At 41.8% G+C, this 23,827-nt stretch overlaps 1 long non-coding RNA gene across 1 annotated transcript in view; it reads right to left on the bottom strand.

Moving 5' to 3' along the window:
* Positions 1-20,727: 20,727 nt before the first annotated feature.
* The window catches only part of LOC132682992 (uncharacterized), a 59,368-nt gene continuing 56,268 nt past the window's right edge, over positions 20,728-23,827 (bottom strand). Inside the window, exons 4-5 of the long non-coding RNA XR_009611983.3 lie at positions 22,098-22,178; positions 20,728-20,977 (exon numbers count right to left, since the gene is read on the bottom strand). This is a non-coding gene — a long non-coding RNA (uncharacterized LOC132682992). The remainder of the gene's footprint in view (positions 20,978-22,097; positions 22,179-23,827) is intronic.

Genomic DNA, 23,827 nt, shown 5'->3' on the forward strand with positions numbered 1-23,827 from the left:
TTCTAGGCCCAGGGGCATTTCTTCATCACATACTTACCAGGCACTTTTCTGGGCTGAGCATACAGTGGCTTCTCTTTTTCCATGTGGTTTTCTACCATAAATAAGTGAGTAAGTGATGACATGAGAAAAATCTCATACAATATCAAGAAGAGAAAAAGTGTCATGGAATATGATAGAAAGCCAGCAATGAAGACCGGGGGGTCAAGAGTACCCCAGGCTGAGGGACCAGCAAGCACAATGACCTGATGTGATATCCAAAGGATCGTGTCCTTTCCCCACAGTGAGGGGTGTAAAAGCCTGGGGGTAGTGGATGAAGTTCTTCTTTACAGGGAACAATGGAAGTTGAGGGCACCAGCATTAGAGGAATCAGGTCTTGAATAAAAATATGAAAAATCTCCTAGGTATTTTACATTTGCTAAAACGATATGGCAAACTACACATCAGAAGAGAATATCAATAATGTTTATTTATTTAAATCGGTAATCGTTCTTATCCCTCTATTACTTTCTAATAGCCTTTGGGCAAATTTCCTCAATGTGAAAGTAATTAACAAAACTGAATAAGAAGCGTGGGCGAAAACATCTCAAGTATTCATTGAGGAATAGAAGCTATGTTGTGAAGTCTGAGGTCCAAAGTGTTAAACTCAGATCGCCTCGTCTGGTGTGAAATTCAGGGCAGGCGCCTGCTTCTGAACCCATCAGAGCTGGATGAGTAATGGACCGCATACATGCCCATCATTGATGCCTGAGGCACAAATGAACATTTGAGGTTTAAATGAGTCTACCCAGAGCCAGGGGTTTGAAGGGGGAAAACCTCCTTTGCAACAATAATACCCTTTTCTGTCTTCAAATAGTCTTATAAATCTTCTTGAAAATGTCCCAATCCTTAGTTTGTCACTTGAGGCCCTCTCTGATATGCCTCCAATCTTCCCATCCAGTAAATAACTCTCGTCTCTATCTTCCAAAGTTCAGAGTATTTGAGGAATAGACACATGAATCAAACTAATGATGGTAAGACGTTAGCTTTCTATTTGCTAGGCTTCTTGCATCCATAATCACAATGAGATTTCCCCAAATCCTGATTTTGAGACAGTCCACTCAAGAATGAATTTGGGTCTGCCGAGCAAAATGCTTTCCCGGAATTGATGCCTTAGTTCCACCGTGACGTCATGTGTAGAGACTTAGGGGTTTCCACACTTGCTTTCAAACGCAAGTCTTGGCCATTACAATGTGTTCTTTCCACACGGAATTGGGCCAATTCATGCATACTCAGATCTTCCCATTTTCATCAGTCAGAATAGTCACTCCTCCTTCCTGGGAAGTTGGGAAAGAGACAGAGACAGAGACAAAGGGACAGACAGAGAAAGAGAGAGCACAGATATGTTATTTTTGCAGATTTTTTTTTTTTTTTTTTTTTTTTTAGAGAGAGATTGAGAGAGAGAGAGGGAGAATATTAATCAGGCTCAATGCTCAGCACAGAGCCTAATATCGGGCTTGATCCTATGACCCTGGGACCATGACCTGAGCTGAAATCAAGAGTAACACGTTCAACCAGCTGAGCCACCCAGGCAACCCATTTGCAGACGTTTTATGGGGATACAGAATCTGTCCAGGGGATTCTTCCCAACATTTAGCATCTTTTTGATTTCTTAATCCACTGGGCAAACAATGGTGTATGTTTCAATAAAGTGACTTTTTTCCTACCCTCATTCAGCTACACCTTCTGGTGGGCATGTTAGTTTTCACCAAGAGAAGATTATGAAATGGTTCAGAACAGGACATTCATTACATCAACTATGAACTCATGCTGTGCCCTGAGTTGAATGACTGCCCCCCATTCTACTTCCATTATCATGTCCAGCCTTTTAGTCCAATATAGGTCAAGAGCTGTTCATCCTAAAGACAGCACAAAACCATCACAAATAATACAGCAGTAGCACAATGAAAATGTCTTTACTTTGAATAATATAGCTTCCTTCTTATTATTAAATCTGGGGTAAAATACAAGGCTTCAAATTAAATCCTTTTGCCATTTTAGGTTAAAGTCTAAAGAAATTAAAGTCCAAATCCTTCTCCCCAGTGCCTAATTCCCTTTAGTCTCAGCCAGAGGTTCCTTACCTAGATGCCAAGGTATAAATGGAATGATTTTAGCAGCTGGAACCTAGTGATCTCTCATTGGATTGGTGATCCCTGAAATTGAAGTAATTCAAGACTGAGTCTCACATTGTATGGATGCTATTTGAAGAGTCTCCAAATTAGCAGGACATACTTATTATAGAAGCAGGGAGGGACATTGGAGATACTCCTGTCATTTTTGCAAAGTGGCCTTGTCGCAGGTTGGCTTTCCTGGAAAGTAGACTCTGAAACAGAATGTAGTATGTAGGATGTGTAGTAATGAGTTCCCAAGGGATTAAAACTTGTGGAAGGGAGGACAAGGAAACAAGTAGGTAAAGGGAGGAAAATGGTGATATAGTCCCCAGACAGTGTTGGCCAACTTCCATGGGGAGCTAGAAGGATTAAGAATTGTCCTGAGTTTTAGGCCAAGGTGTCCGGGACTTTGTCCTACTTCACTGACCAGGCATTGGATGTGGGTTGTCCAGACAAGGGTGTGACCTCGGGCCAGGTGACTCTCTGCCTCTGAGGTGACCCCTGAGGGAATTGATACTGAAGGCACTTTCCCCAATAGCGGTCTTCCCACCAGGTGAACAAGTCTGTCACTGAACGATGTCATCATGCCCACCATACTTTCCAGCATTACATCTTGCTCTAGTCTCCCTGGTCCCCGTGTTACATACCCAAAGCTTCTAAGTGTCCAGCATCCATTGAGTCCAATGCTTCTCCAGGGCTGAGCGACACCTCTGTCTGGTACAGTAACTGCTACTTCTGGGCATTTTAGGAAGTGATTTTAGCCCTTTTCCAAAGGTGTACCATCACTGCTTCTTGCTATGGAGTTGATTCGCTTGGTTTCTGAACTCTGCCCACTGTGGGCTATTTCCTTCTCTTCCCTACCTTGGCTTCAGCAGCAGAATTCCAGCAAATTCCTGAAGCGAAGCTGCCATTGATGATTCTGAAACCCAAGGCCCTTGGGGCCCTGTAAGGACCGAGATCTCTGCCACAAGCCCTTCTCAGGAATCCTTTCTATTTTTAGAATGAAATGTCTAGCCCTTAACTGGTATATTCACTTTGGAAAACTATCTGGCAGTATCCGCTAAAACTGAACATAAACATACCCCTTGACCCAGAAATTCCACTGCTAGGTGTGTGTCCACAGAAATGCAAACATATGCTCACCAAGAGACATGTACAAGAATGTCCACAGCAGCCCTTTGATAACATCCCCAAGTTGGAAACCACCTCAGTATTCATTAACAATGATAAATATGGTGAAGAATACTCAGAGAGTGTAGTTCCATGCAAACTATTGCGATATATACAAAATAAATATGGAAGCTTCTCACAAACCACAGTTAGGTCAAATAAGACACGAAAGAGTACACGCTGCATAATTCTATTTATACAGTGTTCAACACTAGACAGAACTAAGCTATGCTGCTAGAAACAGGGTATGGTTACTCTCAAGGGGGTAGCAATCAGAAGAGGGCATAAGGGAAATTTCTGAGGCTGGTTACAAGGTTGTATTCAGTCTGAAAATTCAGTCACCTGGATGTATGCTTGTGATTTGTGCCCTTTTCTGCCTGTTATTCTTAAATGAAAATTTACTAAAACATAAAAATAATCACAACATTTATTTGTAGACCTTGAATCGTTAGTTTTTAGCTCAATAACAGCAGTGGCATTTCTTCCTGTCTCCTCATATTTTTGAAACGAGGTATATACATATCCCTGGTGGGATTGAATTTCCCTGTATTGTTCCCCTTTTCCTTTTGGGATGTCTCACCGAAGTTTTTACCATTTTAACAATATTTTAAAGTCATTTCCTTTCCTTTCCTTCTCTCTTTCTCATTAGGATAGCACTGTTTTCAGAATCTGAACTTGTTCTTTACTTTAACCTTGTTCTTATGCATTTTTTTTTCTAACATACTCTGAGATTTTTTTTCCCTTGTGGTACCAACGGCTGTTGGAGAGATTTGAAACCACTGAGAATTAGACAGGCAAGGGCATCCATTGTTCAACAAAATATTGTCTTCATTCACTTCCTTGAATAAGAAAATCTCACCCAGGAGGGGTCTCCATTCAACTAGCCCCCAAGCTGGACATAGGCTTGTTCTGTCATTGTATTGTCTTGCTTCCCTTCATAAATCCCATCTTTCTTGCACTTTCTATTAGATTTATCTTATATCCCTGTTTGCTCAGAACAGTCCTGGTTTAATCTGATTGGTCTGGTGAAATTATTTGTGGTGGGTTGAATAGTGGTCCCCCCCAAAAGAAATATATCTCTGGAAACACTCATAATGTGATCTTATTTGGAATAAGGGTATTTGCAGATGTAATTAAGGTAAGGTTCTCAAGATGAGACCTACCTGGATAGAATGGGATGGGCTCTAAATTCACTGATGCTGTCCTTATAAGAAAGGGAGAAGACACAGAGAAGAAGGCCATGTGAAGAGCAAGGCAGACAGACATTGGAGTGATGTAGCTACAAGTCAAGGAACACCAGGGGTTGCTGGACGCCACCAGAAGGTAGAAAGAGTAATGCAGGGATCCTCCCCTGAGATCCCACAGAGACTTCGAGTGTCCAGAATTGTCAGAGGATATATTTCTGACTCTGTTTGTGGTAATTTGTTATGGCGGCCCCAGGAAGCTGACAGGTTAATAACACCGCTTTCAGTCTCAAGATGTGTCCCAGTTTGGATAATAAATTATGTGGTCACCCTTGTTCTGTAGGGGTCCTCATTCTGTACATTTTCCTCAGGCATCAAATGCCTAATAAGCCTACTAAAAACAACTATGGTATATTAGAACTTACCTGCCCACCCAGGAGGTATCCCTCTCACATCAGCCCCTATTTTCTGTAGCTACTTGGTTCCACTAGCCCGAGTATCATGGGCACAATTTCTCACAAGCTTATATAGCCGGTGCTCTATCTGTGACTTTAACACAATAACTCTCTGTATTTTCTTAGATCTCAAATTCTTGAGGGGAAGGAGTTATATTTTTTCCAAGACTTGGCCTTCCTCTGAAGATGTCTTGATATTTTCCCAGTTGTCTTTCTCAAAATAGAAGCTTCTCAAAGTAAAGTCCTTCTCCATGTCTTGGGCCAAAATTTTTTGATTAACTTAAACTGTCCAGAAGTTTCCCCTTATTCTGCTTCTGTTTCTATTTCCAAAGACTGTATATTCTGTTCACAAGCTTACTTTAATGCATTTTAGCTCATTGTACTTATGATGTGTCTTTCAAATTTCCCTCCATTTCCGTTGAAATATAAGTTATATTTTCAATAGATTAACAGATTATAGGCCATTCCTTGGACTGGCTCATTTCATTACCTTCCCATTTCTGTCTGGTTGAAGCCACAGTCTGCAGCCCTAAAACATTAGCAAAGCTACCTAGAAACCATGTGATGCTAGATGATTCTAGGAACTTAGGGGGAAAAAATCCAGGGAGCCTATAATCTTTCCTATGTTCTGCACGTAACATAAAACAAAGTGAAGAGAATTGGGTACAACCAATCTAATGGTGCCTAAGCATGTCTGGCAGAGCAACTCTAAGGTTAAATAATCTTTTGGTTTATAGCTCTGGCTGTGACCCAACACAAATAAGATAAAACCATTTCACCTACTGAAAGATGTGGAAACAGATGCTCTGCCTTTTGTGATGTAAGTTTCACCTTTAACTAAAAAATTTTTGTTTTTCTCCCAGAAATACGGCAGTTGACTAGTCCTTGGTGTGTGTGTGTGTGTGTGTGTGTGTGTGTGTGTGTGTGTTCTTTTTCCTCCTTTCTGTCCATTTTCTCCCCACTCCTTTAGAAATCATTCAGTCTCATGGCTTAGTGTCCTATGAATATATTGTTGACCCCCAAATGTATATTTCCTTCTCCATTTTTTTCTCTTAAACTCTAGAATCATAGGTTCAACTACACTCAACAGCTCAACTTACATATGTGATAAACTTCTCAAACTTGACACATTCAAAACTAAACTCCTGATCTTCCTCTCCAAACCTAGTCCACTTCATTAAATGGCAAGTCTATTTAGTTTCCCAGGCTACAAATCCTAGAGTCATCCTTAACTCTTTCTCCCTTACCTATATCCTAGTGGTCAAGAAATCCTTTTGACTTTCATTTAAAAGATATCCCCAATTAAGAACCTTTACTACCTCCATTTTCATGAACTTGGTCTTGAACTTGGAGTTACCGTTGTGGCTCGCCTCCAGAAAAATGTACAAGCCTTCTATCTGGTCCCCTGACTTCCACCTTTGCCTCTATGTTGTATTCTTACATAGCAGACAAAGGATTTTGCAAACATAATTCAGTTTAGCAAATCCTTGGATGACTTCCCGTCTCACTCAAGCACATCTGCACAGTTGTAACAGGTCACTCATTGTTTTTTATCCCTCATACCCTCTGACCTCTCCAGTACTCTCCTCTTTGCTTCCTTGCCCTAGCCCACTGGCTTCGTTACCATACCCACACCACCTTGCTTTTTTAAAGGTGTTCCCTCTTCCTGCACTGCTATTCCACGCGACTTACCACATAGCTGCGTGGCTCAATCTACCACCTCCTTCCAGTCTTTGCTCTACTATAGGTTTTCAAAGTGGCATAGCCTGACCAAGTCATTTTATTTATTCATTTTTTTATGTATTTTATTTTATTTTATTTTATTTTATTTTATTTTATTTTATTATCTTATTTTAAATGTACATCCAAAATAGTTAGCATAGTGTGCAACAATGACTTCAGGAGTAGATTCCTTAGTGCCCCCTACCCATTTAGCCCATCCCCCGCTCCCACAACCCCTCCAGTAGCCCTCAGTTTGTTCTCCATATCTATGTGTCTCTTCTGTTTTGTCCCCCTTCCTGTTTTTCTGTTATTTTTGTTTCCCTTCCCTTATGTTCAACTGTTTTGTCTCTTGAAGTCCTCATATGAGTGAAGTCATATGATTTTTGTCTTTCTCTGACTAACTTCACTTAGCATAATGCCCTCCAGTTCCACCCACGTAATTGCAAAGGGCAACATTTCATTCTTTTTGATTGTCGTGTATATATATACCACACCTTCTTTATCCATTCATCTGTCGATGGACATTTGGGCTCTTTCCATACTTTGGCTATTGTTGATAGTGCTGCTAGAAACATGGGGGTGCATGTGTCCCTTCGAAACAGCACACCTGTATCCCAGGGATAAATGCCTAGTAGTGCAATTGCTGGGTCGTAGGGTAGTTCTATTTTTAGTTTTTTGAGGAACCCCATATTGTTTTCCAGAGTGGCTGCACCAGTTTGCATTCCCACCAGCAGTGCAAAAGAGATCCTCTTTCTCCGCATCCTCGCCAACATCTGTTGTTGCCTGAGTTGTTCATGTTAGCCATTCTGACAGGTGTGAGGTGGTAATCTCATTGTGGTTTTGATTTGTATTTCCCTGATGATGAGTGATATTGAGCATTTTTTTCATGTGTCGGTTGGCCATCTGGATGTCTTCTTTGGAGAAGTGTCTTTTCATGTCTTTTGCCCATTTCTTCACTAGATTATTTGTTTGTTGGGGTGTTGAGTTTGATGAGTTCTTTATACATTTTGGATATGAACCCTTTAACTGATTTGTCATTTGCAAATATCTTCTCCCATTCTGTCGGTTGCCTTTAAGCTTTGCTGATTGTTTCCTTTTCTGTGCAGAAGCTTTTTATTTTGATGAGGTCCCAGTAGTTCATTTTTGCTTTTGTTTCCCTTGCCTCCAGAGACGTGTTGAGTAAGAAGTTGCCGTGGCCAAGATCAAAGAGGTTTTTTCCTGCTCTCTCCTTGAGGAGTTTGATGGCTTCCTGTCTTACATTGAGGTCTTTCATCCATTTTGAGTTTATTTTTGTGTATGGTGTAAGAAAGTGGTCCATGTTCATTCTTCTGCATGTAACTGTCCAGTTTTCCCAGCACCACTTGCTGAAGAGACTGTCTTTATTCCATTGGTTATTCTTTCCTGCTTTGTCAACGATTAGTTGGCCATACATTTGTGGGTCCATTTCTGGGTTCTGCTCCATTGATCTTTGTCAACGATTAGTTGGCCATACATTTGTGGGTCCATTTCTGGGTTCTGCTCCATTGATCTGAGTGTCTGTTCTTGTGCCAGTACCATACTGTCTTGATGATTACAGCTTTATAGTATAGCTTGAAGTCCGGGATTGTGATGCCTCCTGCTTTTGTTTAGAGTGAGTACTGAAAGATATGAATTTATTGCCATTATGATGCTTGTCGAGTTGGAGTTTCTGGTGGTGTTCTCTCGTCCTTTCTAATCTTTGTTGCTTTTGGTATTTATTTATTTATTTACTTATTTATTTATTTATTCGTCTTGTCTCCCCTCAGAGAGTCTCCCTTAAAATTTCTTGCAGGCCTGGTTTACTGGTCAAAACTCCTTTAATTTTTGTTTCTCTGGGAAACTTTTAATCTCCCCTTCTCTTTTGAATGACAGCCTTGCTGGATAAAGAATTCTTGGCTGCATACTTTTCTGATTCAGCACATTGATTGTATCGTGCCACTCCTTTTTGGCCTGCCAAGTTTCTGTGGATAGGTCTGCTGCAAACCTGATCTGCCTTCCCTTGTAGGGTAGGGACTTTTTTCCCTTGCTGCTTTCATGAGTCTCTCCTTGCCTGAGTATTTTGTGAATTTGACTATGTTATGCCTTGTTGATGGTCGTTTTTTGTTGAATCTAATGGGAGTCCTCTGTGCTTCCTGGATTTTGATGTCTGTGTCTTTCCCCAGGTTAGAAAAGTTTTCCGCTATGATTTGCTCACAAAGAACTCTTCTGCCCCCATTTCTGTCTCTGTTCCTCTTCTGGGACCCCTATGATTCTGATGTTGTTCCTTTTTAATGAGTCACTGATTTCTCTATTTCTTAACTCCTGCTCTTTTGCCTTAATCTCCCTCTTTTTTTTCTGCTTCATTATTCTCTATAAGTTTGTCCTCCATATCCCTGATTCTCTGTTCTGTCTCATCCATCCTTGCTGCCATGGCATCCATTCGTGTTTGCAGCTCAGTTATAGAATTTTTTTATTTCATTCTGACTAGTTTTTACTCCTTTTATCTCTGCAGCAAGGGATTCTAATGTATTTTCGACTCCAGCTAGTATTCTTACTATCGTGATTCTAAATTCTGGTTCAGACATCTTGCTTGTATCTGTATTGGTTAAATCCCTGGCTGTCATTTCTTCATGCTCTTTCTTTTGGGGTGAATTCCTTCTTTTTGTCATTTTGAAGGGAGAAAAGGAATTAATTAGGTAGAAAAATTAAAATTAAAAAAATTAAAGTTAAAAAATTAAACATACACACACAAAGTCACATAAATGATGTTAGATCCTAGGTTTGTTTTGGTCTGGGTGGTGAAAGTGGTTTGACTGATTAGAGAAAAAAATGGGGAAAAAAAGGAAATCGTTTGAGATTTTGAGAAAATGAATGCACTGAAGTAGACTAAATGGAGATGATGGGAGTAAAATAGAATTTGAAGAAATTTACACAAAAGTAAAGAATATAGTAGAAAAAATTAAAGAAAAATATTTTCAGGAAAAATTAAAAAGAAAAATGAATTTTTTCTCTTTCTGTATTCAAGAAAAAGAAAAGAAAGAAAAAAGAGAAAAAAAGAAATCGTTTGAAAATTTGAAAAAGTGAATACACTGAAGTAGACTAAAATAAAATAACGGAAGTAAAATAGAATTTGAAACAATTTACACAAAAGTAAAACATATAGTAAAAAAATGAAAGAAAAATATTTTTAATAAAAATTGAAAATAAAAATAAATTTTTTCTCTGTATTGGAGAAAAAGAAATGTAGTGTAAAAGAGAAAAAAAGAAAGAAAATTGAATAGATGAACCTGCTAACAGATTGAAGTAGGACTGAAGTTGCTTCGTTTTCCCCTAGAAGTCAGACTATGAAGCGCTTTATAGTCCATAAATTAAGCAGGTGGTGAGAAGTATGTTCTTGAAGAGCGAGGTTGGCGCAGTTGGGCGGGGCTCAGTGTAATGGCTCTGCTCTCCACTAGATGGCGCTGCTGGCCTACTGGGGCGGAGCGTGGTGCTCGTAGGTGCGCATGCGCATCCGCTGGAGCGGTTAAAATGGCGTCACCCAGCCACCCAGGCTGTTCTCCTGGGTCAGCAGCACACCCGTCCTCTGTCCTCAGCTTTCGTCCACTCCCCGCTCTTTCACTCTCCGTGACCAGGTCCCAGGCATCACCTCTCTCCCGTTTTGTCTCAAATGCGGCTGTTTTCCCTGGCCCCTTACTTCCGAAGGACTGCGACTTTGACTCCTTCCGCCCTTCTGCAGGAGGGTCTCACTGAGCAATGGCCGAATGAGCAAGGGCCGAATATCAGCTGCACCCAGGTATGTCTACTGGACCCTGTTGGTGCCGGTGCCCCGAGACTGTGGCCAGGTGCCACCCGCCCCGGAAAAAGTTCACGAGACTGTAGCAGCAGCGTTTCAGGGATTATGGAAAATCGCAACACACATCTGGCACCAGGCTTCACCCTTAACGACCTTGTTCCAGCACCAGCGAATGTGGCCGCCTTCCGGGGTCTGCCGGGACCAGGTGGCTTCAACGGTCTCTACCAAATGTCCTTCCAGCAGTGGAGCCGCTTTTCCCTATGTGGCCCGAGAAACTCCCAGACCCCACTCTGTTCCTGGGGCTTCGCCCTTCCCACCAGAGCACCGCCAGGTATGGAGCCGCGGAGTTGCAGAGTCTGTGCTCCCCTTGTTTACAGTCTTAATTAAACCCTCTCCTTTCTCCTTTCTTCCATTTTAGTTTAGTCCCTGCAGCTGTTTCCAATTTTCCACTTTCTCTCCAGCTGCTTTTGGGGAGGGGTGCTTTCCTCATATTCTCCCCTCCCCCCCATCTCCATCTTGTCTCCACCCGCAAAAGCACCTCCCTGCCCCTTGCGGCTTCTCGCTCCCCAAGTTCAGCTCCCTAGGGTCACCTTCTCTGTGCTGCGTACCTGCTGAATTCTGTGGTTCAGGTTGTGCAGATTGTTGTGTTAATCCCCCAGTTTTCTAGGTGTGAGATGGTTTAGTGTTGGTCTGGCTGTATTTCATGGATGCGAGACACATAAAAAACTTCCATGCTGTTCCGCCATCTTGGCTCCTCTGACTATAATTGGTATCTTTTGACTATTTGTTTATATAATGTTCTTCATTCAATATTTTAGTAGATGATTATTTAAAAAAATTTTTTTTTTCAATGTTTGTGTATTTTTGAGAGAGAGAGGCAGCACATGAGCAGGAGAGGGGCAGAGAGAGAGGGAGACACAGAATCTGAAGCAGGCTCCAGGCTCTGAGCTGTCAGCACAGAGCCTGTTGCGGGGCTTGAACTCACAAACCATGAGTTCATGACCTGAGCCGAAGTCAGACGCTTAAGTGACTGAGCCACCCAGGCGCCTTGATTATTTTATTTTAAGAAATGTTTTTTTTAGTTTGACTTTTGCCTCTTAAATTTAAGATTTTTTTTTTTTTTGGCCTAAGAAATATTTAGGCCCTTATATAATCCAGCCCTCTGATATTTACCTTTGCAATTTTTTCATTTGTTCTAGACACATGAAGTCATTCATATGCCAATATTTTGAAATATTCTTATATATTTTGTTATGGTCTTAATATATTTTCTTTTTTTTTTTACATTAAACTATTCAATATATGTAGTATGCAGAGAATGCAAATTTATTCTCTTCTCTTAATTATGAGTCAATTTTCCTTGCAGCAATTCCTAAATCAGCCTGTCCTAGGGTTTGTTCTTTGGAATATTCAACTTACAAGGTTCATCTGTTTAAAGAAGAAGAAGAAGAAGAAGAAGAAGAAGAAGAAGAAGAAGAAGAAGAAGGAGAAGATCAAAGAATTCTCTGGTTGAATCACTTAGCAAAACACTGCACACTCTTTCTCCTTGTTACCAAATAATTCATAAATGCGTAGTAATGTAGTAAAGGCTCTCAGTGGTTCTTCAATACAGGAAGCTGTATAACTGTTTAATCTTGCATTTTTGAAACTCTTTTGTACCATTTTTAAGGCATTCCTCCATAAAAGCAAGGTGAGAGGAAAATAATACAAAATGGATCATTCCCCGAAGAGTGCACATGCTTTGTCTAAGGAGTTAATTAACTCAATTCAATGTGTGGAAGGTTAGAAATTGCAGATGACACTTAGTCAATACTTACTCCACACCAGACACATCAAACACCATCTAAGCTCAGGGCGATTCTATAAACTACTTACTTTTCTTGTGTCCATTTGATTTGATTTATATATGTGTATACACACACACACACACACACACACACATATATACACACATATATATAACGTTTATTAATTTATGTTGAGAGAGAGAGAGTGAGCAGGGGTGGGGCAGGGAGAGAAGGAGAGAGAGAGAATCCCAAGCAGGTTCTGAGCTGACTGTGCAAAGCCCGATGTGTAGCTGGAACTCACGAACCGTGTGATCATGACCTGAGCCCAAACCAAGAGTCAGGCTAGTTTAACTGCCTGAGCTACCCAGGTGCCCTTCTTGTGTCCATTTTAAAAAGAGATATTCTAGACTTAGGGAACTTGGATGCCTTGTCCAAAGTGACACGGTAATAAATGCTATCATTTGAACCCAGGTCGGAATTTCTCCAATACTGATGTACATCCCGTTGGCAAACTTCTATCCTGCTATAAAATAAAGGCACCTAAACTCTTTAATGGAAGGGATATAATCTTGCCCTTCACATTCTCCAGTCATGAAGCATCTCCTAAGACACACTGAGACAAAATCACGTAATTACTCAAGTAATTTAAGGAAGAGAAGAGGTCATTTGTAAGAGATTCGTAAAAGATTTGTACTGTGGTCAGATTGTTTCACTATGTGGTAAACTCTTGATTGGGTTTGGGGGATGGGAGTGGCTGCTTGTCAATTCACATTCAGCAATGCATGAAGTACAATTTTATGCATTTAATAGGTGCTCAACAAAAAATTCAAAACAGAAAAGTGTGACAAGGGCCAGGAGTTAAGGAGAAATATATAAAATCATCAGAAGAACTTAAAACACTTTACTCTCTGCATAGACAGACTGAATCCTCAAAAGCAGATAGATTTCCCAGTGTCTTACAAAGGATTGTTCAGAGCTCTGGGAAGAACCCACTTCTCTATATTCTGCTCCCTAAAGACAATGAATAAAAGAAGATCAGAAAATAGTCCTTTACCATTGACTTTCAGTTGTTCTAGAGACTCCAAAGTGCACGGTCAGTACCCACTGCCAGTGGGGGGACAGGCAGTGGAGAAAGTCTGGGGAAAAGCTGGCCCTTTAGTGCCTTCTCCAGCTGAGTGACCACCGCAGGCCTCCCATTGGATGATTGTTCAGATGTTTTAGTGTTCCAGACAGAGGGGACTTTCTATAGTTCTAAAATAAAGTTGTTGTTATAGGGGATTTCTTGCCCTTAGTCTGAAATTTTTCAGTCTTCCTTTTTCTAGCATACTTTAGGGAAGTTTTTTCTCTTCCTTGGCACCTAGAGTGAAGAGGTTTTCTTGAGAGCCAAGGGTCTGCTAGAAAGGGGCATCTTTCATTTTGAAGAGTGGAGACCTTGTCATAAGTAGAGCTAAGCTGTAAGTTCAGTCCCACCACTTGATAGCTATGTGACCTTGAGCATCACTTGTCTCTTGTATCCAAGCCTCAGTGTCATTCTTGTAAAATGACAATAGTAATGGTAACTACCTTAAAATGTTGTTAAAGACATTATGGAGATAGCATATAATAAAGGTGGGCCCAGTTCAGGCTTTCAATAAATTATAGTTTATTTCTTCTTTTCTCTATTAATGAGAAAACTTTTGTCACATTCCTTAACATCTCAGAGTGATATCTATCAGGAATATAGGAGATGGTTCTCAGGATTTATTGGCCTTTAACCCATACAAGTAAGAGAATAAACCACAGAGTTAGCATTGACTGGGGACAGTAATATTGATAGAAAATCTATATATTAACACTACCTAAGAGTCAAGGTTGGTAAGGATTCTCCTGAAATTTCTATTTTCTTGAAAGATTAGAAATAATTGGGGCATCTGGTGGCTCAGTTGGTTAAGCATCCAACTTCAGATCAGGTCATGAGGTCCTGGTTCGTGAGTTTGAGCCCCGCATCAGGCTCTGTGCTGTCAGTGCAAAGCCTGTTTGAGATTCTTTCTCTCCCTCTCTCTCTGCCCCTTTGCACCCCCCCCCCCAAATAAACCTTAAAATAAAAGAAAGAATTACCAATGAGTTAAGTAAGAATGTGTTCTGTCTCTCTTTAGCTTCCTCCTCCTCTGTCTTAGTCTGCTCGGGCTGCTATAACAAAATAACATGTACTGTATAACTTAAACGATAGGAATTTTTTTTTCTCATAGTTCTAGAAGCTGGGAAGTCCAAGATCAACATGTAACAGACTTAGTTCTTGGTGAAGGCTTTCTGTCTGGCTGGCAGGTGGGCCACCTTCTTATTGTGTAACGACATGGCAGACAGAGGAAGAGAGAACTCTAGTCTCTTTTTTCTTATGACACTAATCCTATCATGATGGCTCTACCCTTGTGACCTCATCTAAACCTAACTGCTTCCCCAAGGCCCTGCCTAAATATACTATCATGCTTCAACATATGACTTTTTGGGAGGGGGGCAGTGGGCACAAACATCCAGTCCATAACGCCCTTCCTTCTCCCTCACCTTCCACACATGCTTGCTCTTTCTCAGTGCTTCACATCCATTTAAGAATATATCCACTGATATAGAAAAGTGAAAAATAAGCATGATCATATGGGCCAGTAGGTATTTTTTGCTACATATGAGTAGTAGCCTTAATAAAACAAAAGTCCAGACCCATTACCTAGTTGCTGGTGCAGAGAAGGCACGCAGGTCAAATATTCCAAAATCAAGAATCTTTATTTTGCCTATAATGGCATATGGCTGGCAACTCCACACAGCAAGGCAGCCCAGTTATCTAAGAGTGTATTTTGCAACATATTTGTCCTGGACATTTCTCAAAAATATTGTATTATTTAAAGTTTGGTATTTGGGGGGTAGGTATTTCACTTGCTGAACTCACAGCTTTTACGCTACAGAGAAGATTGGTCAGGAAACTTTCCACAAAAGGCCAGATAGTAAATATATATATATTTTTTTATTTTGAGGGGGGCATACGGTCTTTATCACAACTACTCAACCCCACCATCATAGCACTTAAGGCAGCCATAGAACATCCAGAAACGCATGAGCACAGCTGTATTTCAATAAAACTCTATGGACACAAGCTTGAATTTCATATCATTTTACATGTCTAAAAATATTATTTCTCTTTTGATTTTTGTTAACCGTTTAAAATGTGAAAACCATTTTAGCTCGTGAGCCTTACAAAAACAGGCAGCAGGCCAGATCTGGCCCACGGGCTGAAGTCAGCTACCCCTGCTCTATAGAACATGCCAGGCTAATTTAAGCCTCAGTAATCATTCGGTGGATGTTGCCCCCAAATCATTCACATTTAGTCATTCATTTCCCCTGCTGATGAGATGATATTATTTACTGTCAGGCAACATGGGAATGATCTTAGAACTTAGATCTTAGATCTTCCAAATGATCTTAGAGAAGTCACTTAATCCCATCCCCCTGCCCTTCCCTGTTGTCCCAGCAGCTCATAAGGCACATATGGAAGCTTCTGATGGAAAGTGAGTGGGAGGTGTCCATAGAGTCTGGCCCCCAACCACCTTTCTAACCTCAACCACTTTCACTATCCCCACCCCCAACCCATTCCCTCCACTTTCAGCACTTTGGGGGGCCTTGCTGTTACTCGGATGTGCCAAACACATGTCTGTCTAGAGACCTTGCTTCTTGCTTTCCCCTCTGCCTGGAAGTCTCTTTCCCCAGAGTTAGATAAATGAATAATGCACACTGTTTGGCTCTTTACTTAACTATGGCTTCCTCTGTGTTCTTGTCCCCCTCCTGGTCTAGAATAGCACCTGACAACCACTACTCTATCTCCTTGACCTATTTATTTTCTACATCGACACCTATTGATATCCAAATTATCTTGTTCATTTAAATGTTTGATTCTTTGGTATCCATCTCCCCTATAGCTATGAGGATAAACTGTCCATCTGATCCACCGCTGGAACAGTGCCTGGAATATGGTAATTGCTTTGCAATCATCTGTTGGATGAGCATTCAATAATTAGTATGTGTCTCTAGAAATGAGAAATCTTTGGAACCAATTTCCTGAACTCCATTCTGGGATGATTCTCTGTAATAGCACATATTAAATATATCATGCCATGAAAGACAAGCTCAGATAAATTAAGTAACTTCCCCAGGGGCATAAAGCTAATCTGTGGCAGAACCAATGGGTATCTGAACCCTTGTATCATACTTGACAGTCCTTGTACTTTTTGTCCCACTCTTTGCTGATGTCAGATGTCCTGTAGGTAGGGTGACCAAATTTTCCACCACCAAAAGTCATGGTGTATTTACAAATTAGAATACTACACAGAAATAAAAAGGAGCAAGCTACTATTATGTACACTGAAATGGACGAGACTCACAGGTGTTAAAATTATTTTAATGTTTATTTTTGAGAGAGGGAGGGAGAGAAGAAAGAGAGAGAGAGCAGGGGAGGAATAGAGAGAGGGGGAGACACAGAATCCGAAGCAGGCTGGGCTCCACGCTGTCAGCACAGAGCCCAACGCGGGGCTCAAACTCACAGACCTGATCATGACCTGAGCCAAGGTCCAATACTCACAAACCGTGAGATCATGACCTACCCGAGGTCCAATGCCTAGCCAACTGAGCCACCCAAGTGTCCTTCAGTGGTGTTATACTGAATGAAAGAGGTCAGATCCAAAAGACTCCACACTGTGTGGTCCCATTTCTATGGAGTTCTACAACAGGCAAAGCAAAAAGATGACATAGGCAGAAGTAGGACTATTCCTAGGACTGGTAAGAGGCACAAAGGAACCTCTTTGGGTTCCGGAAATACTCTGTCTGTGCAGGGGTGTACCTAGGTGAAACTCTCAAGACGTACACTTAAGGTTTGTATACGTTACTGTATGCAAATTATACTTTAATAAACAATCACAACTGAACAAAAATTGAAACATGAAAAAGTCAAGATTTTTATAGAAAGAAGGGGAGAGTGCAGTTGAAATTAGCATGGCCTGGCAAGTCAGGAGATGTGGCGCCTGGAGTTACAGAAAACCTAGCAGACTATCTACATGGGAATTCACAATTGTCTCCGCGACTGCCAGCTGATGGGAAGCTGAAACTAACTTCTGCCATCTGTCTGAAACCACCTAAATAAAAAAGCTGAGCCATATAAAAATTTAGAGAAGTGTCTTGTTTTCTCCCGCCTTATTGCCTCAGTGCCACTCCCCCAATTTAATGAAGCACTTTTGTCGCGGTCTAGCTTTTCTCCCGATCACCCTACTTTCTCTCCAGCAGTGAGGACAGATGAGAAACTCCTGTCCAACTTGAAACATGCTTGGCAGGGAAATGAGCTTGTTTTACCGCTGTTTGTCACTGGAATTATTTTACATTAAAAAGACTACAGTGAAGATAGTAAGACTTTTCCTCTTTTTTTTTTTTTAAATAATAAGCCATTCATGCATAGAAATATCCAAGAGACTCAAAGGGCTGTGGCAGTCTTTGTCAACGAAACACGTACCTTAGGAAGAGAGTATGTGTGACTGTGGCAAGTGGAGGCAGGGGAAGACAGTCACCCTCAAAATGACCTCAGAGTCCTAAGAGATGAATTATGGGTAGGTGATCTCCTTGCAAAGCTCTGATAAATGACATTTCTGCTAATACCAAACCAGAGGACAAGATCAGTTTCCCCAGTGAATGGGGAGTCATACATCTGGGCACTTTGGCATGCCTAGTAAATGAAGTCATCAGAGAGCCTAAAGAGAGTTATGTCTAAGGCTGAGCCTTGTTTATGGAAAAATGAGTTTTGGGGCTTGGCTCAGCTTAAGCACAGAGCCTTTGGGCTGCGGGTTCATTGGTTATTCTTTACAAAGTAGTTCTTGTCCTCAAGAGCAAGTGTCCTGATTCCGGGCCTCAGTGTGGAGCTCAAAGGTTCAGCCTATCAGCTTTCTTCATTTCCTGTGGGCCCGGCCACCACCCCGTCTCAAAGGGCAGCTTTTAAAACGACACCCTCAGCTCACTTGGACGTTGGTACCTCATCCGAATAAGGAAGCCAAGAAACACATGAGGTGTATATGGGCTGGAAGCAGAAAAAGGTGGCAAGAAATGATGTGGCTATTTTACGGCATAACTAGCTCATTCATACCCCCTCCACAGGCATAGACATCCCGTAAAAGTACTGACTTGCCTCTCTCCTCTCTTAGAAATAGACTATGTTCTTAGGACTCTGAGACCACAGGACAGGTTGCTCTCCGAACTTATTCCTGTGTGATTTCCTATTCCCACGTAATTCTCTGTGAGAAGAAACTAATTACTTATTGCCATTCTCTGCCTTCGTCAAGAGCATTATATAAAACTGGGACAAGATGATAGAAGAATTGATAAAGGCCTTTAATTATGTTTCTTTGCCCTGAGTCTCTGTGGAGAGCTCAGCCTTTCCAGAATAAACTTCACATCGTGCTGGAGGCCTTGAACGACTATTGGTATTTGAGAAAATAAAAGAAGGGGCTAACATTTTATCAGGAATAATGAGGGCCGCTGTGGCAGGCAGGATCTGGAACTGTCCATCAAACATACCTTATAATTTGTGGTCTCTTTTCCCCTTATCTTGGAAAACATTTCCACTTTCTGCAAGGTAGGCATGGCAAAAGAAACTCTAAAGAAACTTCCATGGCTTTGGTCCCTTTGTTTGGTCTCTTTAGGTTTGTCAATAACAGGAAACATTTTTAGGGGTGGGGATGAGAAAGAAGCGTGGAGGAGTTTACATCGTAACCACAATGAGGCTATCAGTGAGAAGCGCTTCTGCTCTGGGGCCACATCATGGTGTGGTTTCTCCTTTAGCCTCACCTACTAACGTGCTAGATCACCAAAAGGAGGGGACATGTCTGAGAAAGGGAAAGTTTCTCCCTTCCCCTGCTTTAGAGCACATGAGGGTACCCAGGTGAATCAAAATCTCTCCCGTCCGGTGAGGTCCACAGGGCTTGCAGAACAAGGGGAACCGGCGAGGGAGATGGAGAGGACAGGGGTCATCATGTTCATTCATATCCTCCTGTGCAGTCTCTGCCTCCCTCCATTCAATCACCTAGTCACGTCACAGACATTTTGTTACCATGGCAGGGACCCCTCTTTTCCGTACATGAACGACTCTGAGGTTCCAGAGGTTCTTGAAGGAGACAGATGTGGCTAACTATAATTAGGAAGACATTAGTATCCTTTAGACACTAGTGAGGTATGTGGGGCACAGGTAACATGGTGCTCCGCTCTTCTCTCAAAGGAGTGTCTTTTTGACTGCAGGTTATGTAAGCCCAAGGGATCGCCTTTCCCCAGCTAGTCTTGGAATACCAGTCTTCTAATACCAGTGCTCCCCAGCAGAACTGCAGATACGACCTATTTGAGAGGATAGTGAAGAACTTTCTTAAGAAAGATGCTGGGACCTTTGACTTCTGTCTCAGGCTGGCTTTACCCATCTTTTCCTTCCTTTCTCAGAGAAACCTGGGATTTTTCAGTAGCCTTCCCTAAGCCCTGAAGAAGTTCAGCTTGACCAGATGTTTTGGCCTAGGGGACCATCGTCCAGGTACAAATATATGGACCTAATGGCCAGTGTTTAGAATGGGAGCCCTTTGGTATTCACGGTAGAAAAAAATCTCAATCATGTGGGACTGTCCTGCACATTACACTGGAAGATTGTAAACTCTGTTTTAGTCTGCCTGAGCTGCCATAGCAAAATACTGTAGATGGTGTGCGTTAAACAGTACACATTTATTTCTCGCAGTTCTGGAGGCTGGAAAATGCAAGATCGAGGTGCCAATGTCTAGTGAGAGCCTTACTCCTAGTTTGTCAGCAGCCACGTTCTTGCTGTGTCCTCCTGTGGCAATCAGAGTAAGCTTTGGTGTCTCTTCCTCTTCTTATAAGGACACTAATCCCATCAAGGGGGAGTCTACCCTTGATAGTATCTAAACCTAATTCCCTCCCAATACTATCATCTCCAAATACTATCACATTTGGGATTAGGTTTTCAACATACGAATTTGAGGCAGACACAACATTCAGTCCATAGCAGCATTCCACATCCGCGCCCACTAAAAGGTAACAGGGACCCCAATCATTGCAACAAATTGAAACATTAACACACATCTCCTCACATTCTCAGTGGGGAACCACTAAATGAAAACAAATAAAAACCGTAAGACAATGGGAGACGTTATCAAGATAGAATGACTTTGTTCAATATAAGAGAAAACACATTCTGGAAAGCTATAACATTGTAGCCATGACACCTGCTAGCCATCCTTCCATTGGAAGCCAGCAACTTTTAGTTCGCCATTTCTCACCAGGCACCATGACAAACACTAGCAGTTAAACCCATAAGTAAGATGTGGTTCCTGTCCCCAGGGAGCTCACAGTGCAATGGTAAAAAGAGATACAAGTAAATAAATTCAATGCAATAATATATTTTCAACAATGAGTTTATTTAAGAAGGGCAAAGGAAGCATAACAGGAGTGGGGAGTGAGGACAGACATCCCAAACAATAAGGACACCATCTGAGAGGCTGCACGTGTAGAATAAAGAGTCCAGTATATTGAGTAGTTCTGCCTGGGTTTAAAGCCCAGCTCGGCCCCTGATCGGCTGTGTGACCTCAGTAAGTTCTGAATCTCTCCAGGCTCAATTTCCTCATCTGTCAAATGGGGACACTGAAGGTGTCTATCTCACACGGTGATTCTGCGGAGCAAACAAGTGAAAGCATACATAAGAGCAGCAGGTATGCAGTGTTTCATAAATGTGTATCATGATCATGCTTTGGGGCTTGAAGGATGAAAAAGAGCTCTTTGGGCACATGGGCATCAGGGAATAAGTGGAAGAATATTCCACTCATGGAGGGTCTTCCCCATACACTGGCTGTTTCAAAGCTGTTAGAAGATCCAGTTTCCAACTCTGGTTGCCCCATTTGTAAGAGGTATGTTCTCAAGCAAAATCTTCATCTCTATGCACTTCAGTTTCTTTGTTTATGAAATGGTGATAATACCATCCAAATGGTGATAAGAAAAATAGTGGTGCTTTGCAAACTCAAAAGCCCCCACAAATGTAAGAGGGTGGAGACTGCCCAAAATACAGGAAGCCACTTAGAGGAAACAAGATTAGGAGGGCAGGGACACTGCTTGCTTTTGATCCAAGCAAATTACTTCTCTGAGCCTCTATTTTCTTGTCTGAAAAATTAGATCAATAAGGTTCATTTCGTAAGTATCTTGTGAGGATTCAAAGAAGTTATTTATGCAAAGAGGTGTCCCAGGCCGACCCATAGTAGATGCAGTAAATGCTCATTTCCTTCTTGCTTTTCCTCCCAACTTTGAGACATTAGCTGAAATTTACATTTGGGAAGACCTGGTGCCTGAATGGCATTATGTCCTGTGTTCCCAGGTTGCCAACAGAGGCCACCCTCGCCTAGATCAGATGGGACGGCAGAGGGAGACTTTCCAGGGCACACACACATACTTTGCCCCTGACAACGTCTATTCAAAGTCTACAGGAGACAGCACAATTGTGACCCTGGGTTCCCTCTCAGATGGCTGTCCCACAGAGAAGTGACATGAACGTTCCCATAACTGGCAGCTACAACTGATTCCAAATAAGTCTGCCTTACCCAAAAGTGCAAACAGCTCACAAGAGAAATAGAAATGAGATCCAACTTCAGTGCACATGGGACAGGAAGCCCAAGCACGTGCTGTGCCCAGACATGTGGGCTCAGAAAACATGCCCTCTCCCCCTGCATGAGTATGCCATGTACTCAGAGGAAGGCAATGCAGACAGTACTCAGGATTGGGGATAGTGATGCCCAGCCTACCTTCTGGCTTGACCTGAGGCTTCTCATTTCTCCAGGGTGCCAGAACAGGGCACGTGGGGCATACTTTTCTGCTGTGAGAAACTAAAAAAAATGAGATTGTAGTGAAAGGAGCCCCAAAAGACCCTGGCATTTGCTTTATGCTCTTGAGTGACCTGAGACTTGCGCTTTCTCTGCTGTAGAGGAGGTTGTGATGAGATGTTCTGAGGTGCCCTTTAGCCCTCCTTTTCTAGAGGGCTGTGATGTTCTATCTTCTGTCCCTAACACTCATGAGGAATTGAGACAACTCGCACAGGCAATATTCTGACTACTAGTTATTATCAGCAGCATGAATAGCTCATTAACACTTTTGACAAAATCAGATTACACTTAAATCTACCCCCAGAGGGCAGTGTGTCTAATTTAATCCACGCACTGAGATTTGGAAAGTCTTGGGGTTGTATCTGAGACCTCCATTAAAAACATGGCAAGTGAGAGCCCTGAAAAGACAGGCCTGGATGGGGACCCCGGCTCTGCTCTTTCCAAGCCATGTGGACTCCAGCAAGTTATGCGACCTCTCTGAATCTGTATTCTTGTCTGTAACGTGGGAATAATGATAATGCATACCTCATAAAACTGAGAGAAGAATCTATAAGGCGTATAACAAATAGTAAGCATTCAGGAACAATTAGTGGTTAATATCATTATCATCATCATTGCTATGACCATCTTATCCACCACCGAGGCAATCCCCCAGTCTTTGAATAGTCTTGGTGTAGATATTTCTTTGGAGGTCTAGTGATCACTCAGGTTTTAGACCTAGGCCCTCTTACCTTCTTGTTCTTACACATTCTCCCTGGATATTCTCACCTAAACCCATGTACCAGCTGTGGTCTTTATCCCAGGGACTCCCACATTTAGATGTAAAGCCCAGAATTCTCTCTTAGGCTCTAGAACCATAAATGCAACTGTCCTCTAGGATGTTCTACAGATCCTTCAAAGTCATATTGTTCCAAAACCGGATTCATTTCCTCCACCAATCTTCTCTTATTTGTTGTTTCCTATTCTGATGAATGGCCCTACCATCAAACCCCAAACCACAAAATCAGCTTGATTACTTGCTCTCCCTCGCTTCTTTCCCTCTGCTTCAACACCAAATCATCCAGTCCTGTTTATCTGACCTTCTAAGGAAATTTTATCTCTATACTATCTCTTGTCCAGCTCAGGCCACTACTCTCTCTCTCTGTGTCTCTCTCTCTCTCTTTTTCCCTCCCCACCCCCTTCTTTCCTAAGCTGTGCTAAGAACTTTCTAACTTATTTTCTTTTTCTACTCTTCATGAAAAAGCCACAGTGATCTCTCTAAAAATAGTATATGCATTCTTCATGTTAAGAATTTATTGATGCCCACCCATTGCTCATATGGTAAAACCCAAGTTCCTTAACTTGGCTTTCAAAATGATCCGTGCACCTGCCAGTGTGACCTCTGCTTCTGTGCTCTAAACATTCTCAACTTCCTCTGGCCTTGTGAAATCCCCAGCTTTCTTTGCTTCCCGATCTTTGCTTAGAGTTCCCTCCTGCTCATGCAAAAATATACCCCCCACCTTTTTTTTTCTTCTTTTTTCTTTTCTTTTTTTTTCTTTTTTCTTTTTTTTTTTTTTTTTTTTTTTTGACTAGGCAGCTCCAGCTTGTCCTTAGCTTCAGGGTCAGGTTTCTGGGAAGGTGTCCCCACCTCACCCCCAAATCTGTAAAGCTGC

This window comes from Panthera onca, chromosome C2, assembly GCF_046562875.1.
Source record: "Panthera onca isolate mPanOnc1 chromosome C2, mPanOnc1 haplotype 2, whole genome shotgun sequence".
NCBI lineage: Eukaryota > Metazoa > Chordata > Mammalia > Carnivora > Felidae > Panthera > Panthera onca.